At 54.7% G+C, this 12,630-nt stretch overlaps 1 protein-coding gene across 1 annotated transcript in view; it reads right to left on the bottom strand.

Annotated features, from left to right (window-relative positions):
• THRA (thyroid hormone receptor alpha) overlaps positions 1–5,715 on the bottom strand; it is a 32,483-nt gene extending 26,768 nt beyond the window's left edge. Inside the window, exon 1 of the mRNA XM_015437806.4 lies at positions 5,588–5,715. The gene's annotated coding sequence lies outside the window, so the exon portion shown is untranslated. The remainder of the gene's footprint in view (positions 1–5,587) is intronic.
• Positions 5,716–12,630: the final 6,915 nt, after the last annotated feature.

The following is a 12,630-nucleotide window of genomic DNA, read 5'->3' as shown; positions in this document are numbered from 1 at the left end:
GCTCTTGGCCACTGCTGAGGGGCATGGCTGTGCCTTTGGTACCAACCTTTAACGCCCACCCCCAAAACAGGGAAGCAAGGATAGTATTTTCTGCGCACCAGTAACACCCATCTTGCTTCCCTTGTCTACCCAGCAAACTTCTGACCCTCCCTCTGGACCACCTCACACAATGGTGTACCAGAGTGAGGTCCCTATGACCCCAGCTTTGGCCTGCCAAATGACACCAAGGTGCAGCCACATGTGCCCCCACCACACACCAGCCCCAGATGCTTCAGTGAGAGACTGAGAACTGTCTCTGGTTCCAGGCAGCATATGTATGCCCCACCCTGGCATGTGCCAGGCTCTGGGAAGAAAGGAGAATCCACAGGCATTGCTCACCATGCCAGGATGCAACATGGATTGAACACAGGGGTCATCCCACCTTGTGTTATTTGCTCTCACCCTGAGTGAGACAGGAACCATTGTCTCTAGATAATGAAAACCTAGGCCCAAAGTCATACAACTAGTGAACGTCAAAAGCCATGCCTCCCAACTCCCAGTCAGTGATATTCCCACCATGGTCATGCTTGCCTCCCTCCCCAAGAGACACAAAAGTTCTCCAAAGTCCCCTAGACACCTTGGCAGCAATGAGAACTAAAGTTGGGTTTTTTTTTTTTTGAGAGGATATGTGTGTGTGTGTGGGGTCTCACTCTGTTGTTCAGGCTAGAGTTCAGTGGCACAATCACAGCTCACCGCAGCCTCGACCTTCCAGGCTTAAGTGATCCTCCAGCCTCAGCCTCCCAAGTAGCTGGTAACACAGGCATGCGCCACCACGCCTGGCTAATTTTTAAGTTTTTTTAGAGATGGGGTCTCACTATGTTGATCAGGCTAATCATGAACTACCGGCCTCAAGTGATCCTCCTGCCTTGGTCTCCCAAAATATTGGGATTACAGGCATGAGCCACTGCACCCGGCCGAGAACTAGAGTTGAGATTGGTTCCCACTCCAAAGGCTTCCCGTCACCCCTACAGGGTATCCTCCCATTGTCCTTGCTTCACCTTGAAGGGCAGGGCTAAATAAAAGGGGTTTGGACAGGGGATCCTGATCACCAGATTCACAAAGGGAAAGAGGCAACCTAGGACAGATGCTGAATCTCAAAGTGCTGTGCCCACCACACTGGTCCTTACTCAGTGCCTCAGTTTCTCTCTGCCACCACCTTTCACACTAACTACCACTCCATGGGGGGGGAGGGGAATCTGGTGCCTATCAGCCACGGCTGGGTCCTGGTTGACCAATGCTGGGCTCCCAGGAGGGAGGAAGGGCACCGCCTCCTCTTCGAGCCCACACATAAGAAAGAGAGGGGACAGCTTTCCCTGTTCTCTCTCTCCCACCCCCAGAGCTCAGACTCTGAACAGAGATGCAGTGATGCCCAGAGATTTATGCAGGTGCCCCTAGCTGGTGGGGTGTGTCCCAGGCTGAGGGGCCAAGCGCTCCTTGTAAGCTGAAGGGCAAGGGTGAAAGGAGGGTGGGGGCAGAGGGGCCTGCCTTGGGCTCTTTCCCATACACTCATTCCAGGTTGCAAAAATTTGTCTGGGAGGAAAAGATTACATGAGGGTGAGAAGGCTGGAAATTGGAGACCCACTGCCCCAGGCCCCAGTCTCACTGATGTCTAGGAGATCCAATTGTCCACCAAGCTACTGTAAGAAATCTGGGAGACCCCAGGCCCACAGCTTCCTTCATCCATCATAACCGCTCACATATACAGTTTGTTATGAACTAGGCACTTTTAAAAACATTTTTTCCTCAAAAAAGCTAAATGAGGTAGATATGATCATCCCCAATTTACAGATAAGGCAACGGGGAAGTTAAATCACTTGCTCAAAGTCACACAACCAGCGAGTGACAGAGCTGGGATTCAGACCCAGGCAGTCCAGGTCAATCATGACCATCATCATCGTCATCATCATCCCTGCTCTTAGTTGTGATGGCAAATCACCTGCTTGAGAAATAATGCCTTGTTCTTTCTTTTTTCTTTCTTTTTTTTTTTTTGAGACGGAGTCTCACTCTGTTGCCCAGGCTGTAGTACGGTGGTACAATCTCAGCTCACTGTAACCTCCACCTCCCGGGTTCAAGCGATTCTCCTGCCTCAGTCTCCTGAGTAGCTGGGATTACAGGAGCCCACCACCATGCCCAACTAATTTTGTATTTTTAGTAGAGATGAGGTTTCACCATCTTGGTCAGGCTGGTCTTGAACGCCTGACCTCAGGTGATCTGCCTGCCTCGGCCTCCCAGTGTGCTGGGATTACAGGCGTGAGCCACTGTGCCCAGCCCAATGCCTTGTTCCTTCATCCAGCTATATGTTCCCTGAGACCAAGCCTCAGTCCTTCCCCTCTGTAGCTGCCCTGTGGGTGCCTCCACCTCCAAATAGGCCAAGGCTAGAGGGGGGCATGGTGAGAAGTGCTTGGTGCCCCTGGGCTCTGTGTCTCCTACCCCAGTTCCCCCTCCTCAAATTCCCTCTCCGGAAGAGGTACCCCTTCTAGGCTGGAACCTGCACTCATGGGTGGGCCTCGCTTAGCACACACTTAGTCTGGGCAGCTGTGCCCTCAGAACCAGGCCCTGAGGCTGGGCAAAGAGGACACAGCTGTTGGGCATCTCTGAGGTGGGCCTCAGCTGCCAGGGGTGTGGAGAAAGGCCATTGTGAGCCCTGCAGTGGACCCAACTCAGCAGGGTCCTGCCAGCTCCCCCACTGCCCATGGGGGCGGTTCTTTTCCAGCTTGGGCCAGTGTGGGGGGCTTGCTTAAGAGCTGCTAGCTGGCTGCAGCCTGCACCCTGAGGGTGCCCACAGAACTGGTGTCTCCAGACATGCAGGCCCGAGGGGTCAGCATGGGCAGTGGCTGACCCCCCCTCTCTTCCCCCGTTCCCAGCCCCTAAAACTTGCTGGCCACAGCTGCAGCACTAAGGAAGTGCAGGAAGTCCTGAGCAGCCAGCTGAGCCCCCCGCCCCCCACCCCAACCTCAAGCTGACCCCAGAGGCTGCACGGGGGGGGGGCCGAGGGGCGGAGCTTGGGTATTAACAACTGGAAAAGTATGAAGAACATTGCTGCCAGTCCCCAGCTCTGAGACAAGGACAGGGGTAGACGGGGGGTAGCGACAGGGCGAGAGAGAGTTACAGACTGGCAGAGGAAAAAGGAGAGAGGGAGGGAGAATCAGACACTGCAAGACAGAACAACAGAAAGAGAAACAGAGTTAGAGAGAAATTCCAAGTCAAAAATACACATCACTCATACAGACACTCGCCAGCCGATGGCCTCTTAAGGAAAGCTTCCAAGTTTGGACAGAAGGGTCCAGGTGGGAAAAAGGGCCAGACTCAAGGTGGGATGCAGGAACTCAGCTGGGGGTGACTGACTGTTCCCGGGAAAGGCCCAGGCAAATGACTCAGAGCAGGGGCAGTTAGACACCCCAGAGCTTTTAGGGTAGGGAGAAGAGCAGCTCTCCCCTCCCCCAGCAGTCAAGAGAATCCCAGCTTCTAGAAGTCACTGGATACTGCTTTGAGCCCATGACTCGGCCCTCTGGAACCCCCCTGAACCCACTGTCTTTGCTCTTGTTTCTCTGTCCCTCTAAAGGAAAGAAAGAAAAAAAAGAAAAAAAAAAAAAAAAGCCCATTCCCGCACAGTGGCTGAGCCTAGAGGAAAAAGGGAGGAGGAAGCTGAAGGGGAAAAGTCTGTGATTGTGTGCATCTAAGTGTGTGCTTGGCTGCACAGGCTCCAGTTGTGTGCATCTGGGGTTGTGTGGACACGACTGTTGGTGTGGACCTGCAACTGTGGGGACCTGGGCCTCATGAACTCGTTCTGTACCTTAGTTCAGGGGACCATGTGCAAATGAGTGCACCTGTGTCTGCAGGTTCCACAGTCAATCAACTCACAAGTATTTACAGAGCAGCCCTTGTGCTAGGCTCTGGGTGGCATCCAGAGCTCTTTAAGTGATTCTCCCAGGTCTCTAAGAGCTCACTGTCTAGTAGGGTGGTATCTCAATCGATAGAGACCAAGAAGATGTCATTAGGAATGCAGGCTTTGCACCATTACGCAGGAACACCTTTTCATACAGCCAAATTTAATATTCTTGGGAGCAAGGGTTTTGTTGCCTGCAGAACCTCAGAGTTCCACAGTAAGAGTCCAGGAAAATACTTGTTGCTAAGTTGTGTATACATGTGTTGATGTGTAACTGTGTTTGCATCTGACTGAGTGATAGCGACTGTCACGGCAAGCAATGATGTCTGTGTGACTGGGCTCATGCGAGCACGTGTGTGCCTGTGAGTGACAGGGTCTTTTGTAATTGTGCGGCTGTGTGCAATTGCTCTGTGTGCATGCATGCATGTGACAGTGACTTTTTATGTGTGGGTGACAGCAACTCCTCCTTGCCCCAGTGTGTGACAGCATCTCCGTGTGACCCTGTGTGTGGGTGGGTATGTGCATGGGTCGGTCCCCATGCTCTTGGTCTCCCGTGGGTATATCCCACCCGTCTGAGCTCCACGGTGCAGCAGCAGCCTGCCTCTTCCCTTGTCCCCATGTGGGTGTGTCCAGTAGCTCCTGTCCTTGAGTCCGCCTGGGTGTCCCTGGGTGTGCATGTGGCTGTCTGTGTGGACATATCTCTGTGTCTGCATGTCACTTTTGCTTCCCCCCCTCATTTTGGACAACAGCCCCCTTCATCCCCTCCCCCTCCTGGAGCCAAAGGCAGCACTGAGGGGCAGGCTCCCACCTCGCTGTCTTTCCTTCTGTGTCCCCCACCCCCACCCCTGGAACGGTGGTTCTTTCAATTGCCCCTGTCATCCCCCAGGCCTTTCTTTCACGCTGGACAAGGGAGGGCCCCACATGCAGAAGGGGCACCAGAGACACGTTGCAAGGGGAGGGAAACAAGGTGGGGTACACAAACAGGTCCATTTCTCCCTGTCCTCCCCAGCCAGCAACTCTCCTAATCATCTAGGCACCATCAAGTACACCCCCTCCACACACACATTCCCCCCAACAGCCGCGTTTTTGCAATTAGGAGTGTTGCAACCAGACAGCCATGCTCAACTGGGAGGCGGGTGAAGCGAGGGGGGGAACTTCCCTCTCCCAGGACCCGTGCAAGCCCACCACCGCCACCGCACTCATACTGCCCTCCGCAGCTGGAGGCAGCTTTGCAAAGGCCACTCGGCCTCAGAGGCTAGGGGTGGGGGCTGGGGGGGGCAGGCCTCCGGCGCACCGTAAACAAACCGCGGCGCGGCGGGCGGGGGGAGCTCCGGCGGCCGGCAACGGGGCCCGGCCCGGGAATGCGCAGCAGACTGGCCGGACAGAGGCCGGGCGGGCCCTCGAGGGGGAGGCTCGGACGCCATCTCCGCCTGCGAACCCCGGGGCCCACCGACCTCCTACAACACCTCCCTTCCCCAGGGCGTCAGTTGACGCTCCCGGGCTCGTGACAGGGTCACTGGGGTGCCGGGAAAGGCTGAGGCTGGCAGCGGGTACCCCCTGGGCGCCCCCAGCCCGCCTGGGAGCTGGCCACGGAGCCCCGCGGCTTTGCATAATCAATCGCAAGGCATTTGCATATTAATGCCCTCGCTCCCTCCTCCTTACCTCGGCGTGGCGCGCTGGACCGGGCTGGGCAGCGACGCGGGGGTCTCAGCGCCCCGTGCTGGGGGCGTCCATGGGGGGCCGGTGGGGCCCGGGCCGCCCGCCTCCTGCGCCCGGGTGTGAGTGCGAGTGAGCGCGGGGGGGGCGGGGGGCGAGTGTGGCGGCCCCGCGGCTCCTCCGGCAGAGGCGGCGGCCGCTCTGGCTCCTCCCTCCCCCGCCCCGCTCCGGCTGGGGCTCGGGCTCGGCGCGCCCGGCCGGCTCGCGGCTGCTCCCTGCAGGCCGCCTCGCCGCCGCCCGCCCCCGCCCCCCGCCCCCTGCCGCGCCCCGGGACCCCCGCCAGAGGCCCGGCCGCCCCTCGGCCGCTTCTGCCCCGCCCCGCTCTGACTCGCCCTCCCCCGCCCGGGCGGCTCCCGCAGGAGTGGGTACTTGGTGACATATTTTGGAAAAGATGTCATTAAAAAATAGCCTTTGCTTGCCGGGAGAATTGGGGGGTTTTCGGGTGTGCACCGTGGGGGTGGAGGAGGAAGTATCGACGAGCCGCCTGCACCTTATACATGGGGGAGAAAGTCTAAACACCAAATGCTTGCAGGTGTAGAGTTTGTTTGGGTGTTCGGGTCCCTTCTCCGCCAGTAACTCACTGTGTGACCTTGACAAATCGCCACTGCTGTCGGGGGCAGAGCTTCCTCAAGCTTCAGGTGCGAAGGCTGGGCAGGTGACCCCTGATGTCCTTTTAACTTCAATCATCTTACGTTTTTAATCCTTGTGGGGGCTCATTCCCCGTTACCTCCCTCCCCTCTCATTTCTAACATCAATACCGATCCACTGCCTCCCCTTTCCAACGTCACCCTTCTCCATATAGGCTCTTTCTATTCTCTGTCACCAGCCATTTCCCCAACAATCTGCTCCCTCTCCTGCGCTGGGGAGGGGACAAGAGCTGCCATACCCCCTCAATTCCTAGCTCCCTGGTGGTGGTATTTCCCCCCATGTTTGCTCCCACGAAAATCCAAATGGTACCAGAGTCAACCTAAGGAAGACGGTGGGCTGCGTACAAATGGACCCCCTAACCCAACCCAAAGGAGAGGTCTCCACCATGCCAGCCCCACCCCCAGCACACACATACACACACCACACACCTGCATTCATGGACATAAAACCAACCCAGTGACGCCAGAGCACCTTTCATCTCAGGATCTCCTAGCGCCAGGCTGAGCCCTAATTACCCCAGCACCCCCCTGGCCCCGCCGGTTCCCCTGCTGTCATTAGCCCAGTTTTACCAGCGGGGGCCACGGCCTTCCCACGGCTCTCAGGGTGGGGCTCTGGCTACACAGTCTGCTTTTGGGGAGGGGTGCGTGTGTGTATGCGAGTGTGTGTGTGTTAGGGGGAGCTGCTCGGCTAATCGCCCAGTTTATACTGGGCAGAATCACTTGGTGAGTGTGGGATTCTGACCCACAGCTTACCCAAGTTGGGTTGCCCTTGCTCATGTCTTAGTATCAGCCACCTGCATCCTCAGTGCTGTTGAAGCCACTTCTTTCACAGGGGGTACTGGAGTTTGTAATGCTTGGTGGAGGGGAGGGTACCTCTCTTGGGGTCCCTGGAACTATGGAGATGAGAAAAGCAACTGGGATGAAACCTATAGCGTGCAGAGTGCAGTGGTGGTGTTGAGGGCATGCCATGGGTGAAGGGAGCCTGTGGTGTGCAGTGGCAGCTGTAATGGTGAATTGAGGCTGCAGCGTGCGGAGCCTCCATGCAGTAAGCGAACCTGTGTTCAGTCTGGGCTCACAGGAGACAAGCAACAGCTGCAGTGTGGGGCAGGAGGCTGCAGCGTGCAGTCAGTGCAGTGAGCAGAACGAGGTGCACTGAGGGTGGCTGTCTGCCAGTGGATGCCACCTTCTCAGTGATCAGTTTTGGCCAGAAGCCTGGGGAGCAAGGCTGCAGTGTGTAGTGCTCAGGGTCTGTACTCTACCCTGTATGGAACTAGTCCCTTGGGATTGGGCTGCTCAAGGAGCTGGGAGGGAATCCCAATGCATGAGACACATTTACACTCTGCACCATAAAGGCAGAACTAGGAGGCAGTGGGGAGGGCCAGCGGTAATCTGGATCAGGGCAGGAGTGATGGGGTCCAGAGGGGGAGGAGGAAGGTGCTATGGTTTTGTCTCCCTTCCATTCTGGCTTTTCCCACCATATCTCTCTTTGATGCAAGGCCCTATAGTGTTGGGTGGGGAAGACTTTCTGAAATCCTAAACCCAGAGCCATAGAAAATGAAGTGCCTCCTGATCTACTTTTTTTTTTCCCTGAGGGGCAGAGTGGGGCACTCAAAGATAAGGATTTACCAGTCCCATCTTCTCCTTTTTCTTATTTGAGAAAGAGTCTCACTCGGTCACCCAGGCTGGAGTGCAGTGGCATGATCTCGGCTCACTGCAAGCTCCGCCTCCCGGGTTTACGCCATTCTCTTGCCTCAGCCTCCCAAATAGCTGGGACTACAGGCATCCGCCACCACGCCCAGCTAATTTTTTGTATTTTTTTTTTTTTTCAGTAGAGACGGGGTTTCACTGTGTTGGCCAGGATGGTCTTGATCTCCTGACCTCGTGATCCACCCGCCTCAGCCTCCCAAAGTGCTGGGATTACAGGTGTGAGCCACTGTGCCCGGCCCCATCTTCTCCTTTTTAAAATTTATTATTATTATTATTATTATTATTTGAGACAGAGTCTTACTCTTTTGCCCAGGCTGAAGTGCAGTGGTACAATCTTGGCTCACTGCAAACTCCACCTCCTGGGTTCAAGGGATTTTCATGTCCCAGCCTCCCAAATAGCTGGGATTGTAGGCATGTGCTAGCATGCCCAGCTAATTTTTGGTTTTTTGTTTTGTTTTGTTTTGTTTTGTTTTGTTGGTAGAGACGGGGTTTCACCATGTTGGCCAGGCTAGTCTTGAACTCCTGGCCTCAAGTGCTCCTCCTGCCTTGGCCTTCTCTTTACCTCTTTTTCTTGGGTTCCCAGTATGGACTGGTGACAGATCTGGGCAGGGCAAAGTGAAGGGCACACTGCCTTCAAAGCAGGTCTTTCCCCAGGTGCCAGGATCCAGCCCAGGTCTGGGCTTAGAGACACTGTCCTTGTGTTGCCTCGTCCGTCCTCCCACCCCACCCACCCTGCCCACCCATTTCTTGAAGCTGCTAGCTCTTCTCAGATTCAGTTCATCATCAGCTCTTGTTCCGTCCTTGTCATGAAACCCCCCTACCAGGGCTGTCCCCTCCCATTCCCCACCCCTGCTTCAGAGCTTTCCCTGAATCTATGGGAAGGGTAGGGGTGGCATGAATAAGGACGGATAGACCCTCCAAGGGGATATGTCTGATGGCCCCTCCAGCTGAGATTTCCGTTGCTAAGGAGGTAGCAGGAACAGCCTGTTCTCTGGGCTCTCATCAGAACAACCATGCCCAGGCCCCTCCCTCTCTCCCTCCGTCTCTCCTCCCTTCCTTCCAGACTGTTGCTAGGAAGCACCCCAAGATTTCTTGAGGATACGACCCCTAGGAACCAAGGTATCCAGATATTTTTCTGAAGAGGTTTTTTTCAAAGTCTGACAGCTAAAACTCCACACAGCATCCTCTACCCCTGCTCAAAAGCCTTACACATCTCTAGCAGTTCGGGGAAACAGGAGACAGCCACCATGGAACAAGCTCTGTGGCCCGGACCTCAGTAAATCCCCTCCTCTATCTCATCTTGACCTCCTGGACCCTAGGTCGGCAAGTGATGACATGTCCAGCATATACCTCTAGACTCTGCAGACAGAGCTGAACTTATTGGGGGTGCTCTGGAAAGACAGCAGAGGAAACTGAGGTACTACCAGCCAAGAGAACTCAAAGCTCAGATGTTTCTCCCTCCTAGGGGTTTCCCAATCAAAAAGAGTGGTGCAAATGGAGGAAAGAAAGTTGGAGAGCAGGCTGCGCAAGGTGGCTGACATCACCAGTACTTTGGGAGGCTGAGGTGGGAGGATCTCTTCAGGTCAGGAGTTCAAGACCATCCTGGGTAGCATAGTGAGACCCCCATCTCAAAAAAAAAAAAAACCCCACAAATTATCTGGGTGTTGTGGTGCGGACCGTCAGTCCTGGCTACTTGGGAGGCTGAGGCAGAAGATGAGAGATTGGCAAATTAGCAATTACCCTGGTAAGAGAAAGTAGCCACTTAATTCTCCTCTTTGTCCCATCAGGTGCTCTTGCTATAGGTCACAAAAGAGGGAGCCAGGGAAGGGATCAGGCCTGGCTGAGCCTTGCTTTTGGTAGCTGAAATGAGAAATGGAAAAAGAAGCTGACACCTTTTCCAGGCTGTCTTCCAGGGTTTCTCCTACTTTTATTCATTAATCTGACTTTTTTTTTTTTTTTTTGAGACTGAGTCTGGCTCTGTCGCCCAGGCTGGAGTGCAGTGGCCGGATCTCAGCTCACTGCAAGCTCCACCTCCCGGGTTTACGCCATTCTCCTGCCTCAGCCTCCCGAGTAGCTGGGAACACAGGCGCCCGCCACTTCGCCCGGCTAGTTTTTTGTATTTTTTAGTAGAGATGGGGTTTCACCGTGTTAGCCAGGATGGTCTCGATCTCCTGACCTCGTGATCCGCCCGTCTCGGCCTCCCAAAGTGCTGGGATTACAGGCTTGAGCCACCGCGCCCGGCAGACTTTTTTTTTTTTTTAAATGGAGTCTCGCTCTGTTGCCCAGGCTGGAGTGTAGTGGCGCAATCTTGGCTCACTGAAAGCTCACCTCCCGGGTTCACGCCATTCTCCTGCCTCAGTCTCCCGAGTAGCTGGGACTACAGGCGCCCACCACAACGCCCAGCTAATTTTTGTATTTTTAGTAGAGATGGGCTTTCACCGTGTTAGCCAGGATGGTCTTGATCCCCTGACCTTGTGATCTGCACACCTCGGCCTCCCAAAGTGCTAGAATTACAGGCGTGAGCCACCACACCCAGCCTGACACTTTTTTTTTTTTTTTAAAGCATTTAATATGTGCCAAGTATTAGATTCCCCAAATGCTCCCAGCTTCTGGTAGAGTCTTTGTCAACAGGAGAGAGGAGAGGAGAGGGAGCAGGGAAGTCTCCTTTACCATCAGAGTTTGGGGCTTACTTTTCTGCAGCTCTCCCCCTCCAGTTAAAGGAGGGGATAGGGCAGTATGATATGGAAGCCAAAAGAATGAAGCAGAGCACCTGTCAGGGCCTGGAGGGAGGGGCCATGCAAAGGAAATGGCAGGCTGGCCTCCCTTCCCAGCCACTGTCCGGTCTGGGCCTCAGGATCACAGCACCTCTCTTCTCTGTGCTGGGAGTATGGAGGGGGAAGGCATCCTCCAGGGTGTTAGAGGGGAAGCTATTCCAAGAGTTGATTCAAATTCTGCCTTTCACTCTCCTGGGGCAGCGGGAAGACAGAGACAGGCAACTGCGGGGGATCCAGGGGTTGTCCCTGAGTTCCTGAGGTGCAGCCACCTTACAGGCCTCTTTCCCATCATCCCCTCCCCCAGATAGACGGAAAGCAGGGATTTTGATTTGGTGACTGGTATGAGGAGGAAACTGGTTTGGAGCCAGCTGTGTATAAGTGTGTGGGAGTGACTGACTTTCTTTTCCCATCCACCTGCTGCCCATAGTGGGGGGACCCAGGCAAGCTTCCAGAGGAAAATGTTCCACTTAAGGAAAAGGAATGACTCAGTTTCCCTATAGAGAGAAGGGAAGCTGACACCCTCTGTGCCTTGTATGCTTACCAACGATTTCGGTGTTTCTGGGTTTTTGGGTCTGGACTCTTGCCACTTTTCTTTATACTGTTTTCTAGCCTAGATAGATAAGGAATGTTCCCTTCCCCTTGGGTACCCAGAACCCTGTTCCTCGCCACCTCTTACCCCACTCTGGCCTAGCTGCTTTTCTGACACTTCTCCAGGGTTGCCATGTCACTCTGACTGGTTGACTTCCACCTGCCCCTCTTCTCTCTTTAGCTAAGGTAGCCAACAAGATGAAGAAAGAGGTTGGGGCTCGGGACTAGGAGGGCAGAGGTGGGAGCTCAGCCCCTGTCCCTGTTGAGAGGAAATGAACAGCAAAAGAAAGTGGGGTAAGTAGAACGGGGCTTTGAGATGGGCTGGGGGGGCTATTTTTTTTTTTTTTTTAAGACAGAATTTCGCTCTTGTTGCCCAGGTTGGAGTGCAATGGTGCAATCTCGGCTTACAGCAACTTCTGCCTCCTGAGTTCAAGCAATTCTCCTACCTCCTGGGTTCAAGCAATTCTCCTACCTCCACCTCCCGAGCAGCTGGGATTACAGGCATGCGCCACCATGCCCGGCTAATTTTGTATTTTTAGTAGATACAGTTTCTCCATGTTGGTCAGGCTGGTCTTGAACTCCCAACCCCAGGTGATCTGCCTGCCTTGGCCTCCCTAAGTGCTGGGATTACAGGCGTGAGCTACTGCGCCTGGCTGGGGGGCTATTTATTCGTACACCCAAAGGAAATGTTAGCATCTCTCTTCACCCTTTGGAGGATTATCATGGAGTCCTGTGCTTGCAGTGAGCCAGAGAGCCCAAGGGGGTCCCTAGGAAGATATTGTGGTGTGGAAGGAAGAGGTGGTATAGGAAAGGTTGCCTCTGATGTTTACAGACTGGAGAGGCAGGGAGGTCAAAAGGGATAAATTAAAAATGGTCCTTGCCCAGAACTAAGGGAGCCCTTGTACATAGGAGTCCAGCCTTTGGGGAAACCTTGCCAAGCCTAGAGAAAGGGCTGCTGGTGGGAGGTGGGGAGACAGAGAAGGCAGATGGCCTGACTACAAAAGCCGCCTCCCTGTCACTGCGAAGTGGGGAGGAGGCACCTCCCTAGAAATCTGCCAGGCTCCCTGCCAGAGGGAATAGTTTGAGCTCAAAATATCACCATCCTCAGGGCCCAAATAGTTCCCAGTCCTGTGTGAACTGGACACACAGTTGACAGCTTCTCTCCAAGAGAAGCAGTTTGGGCTCTAAGGTATGTGACAGGGGCTCCAGGATGATCCAGGAATGGCTCCAGGTGGAGGGCCTTAGGATGCGGCAACAAGCACAGAATGACAGC

This window comes from Macaca fascicularis, chromosome 16 (genome assembly GCF_037993035.2).
Source record: "Macaca fascicularis isolate 582-1 chromosome 16, T2T-MFA8v1.1".
Taxonomy (NCBI): Eukaryota; Metazoa; Chordata; class Mammalia; order Primates; family Cercopithecidae; genus Macaca; species Macaca fascicularis.
This window is presented reverse-complemented; position numbering and strand designations above follow the sequence as displayed.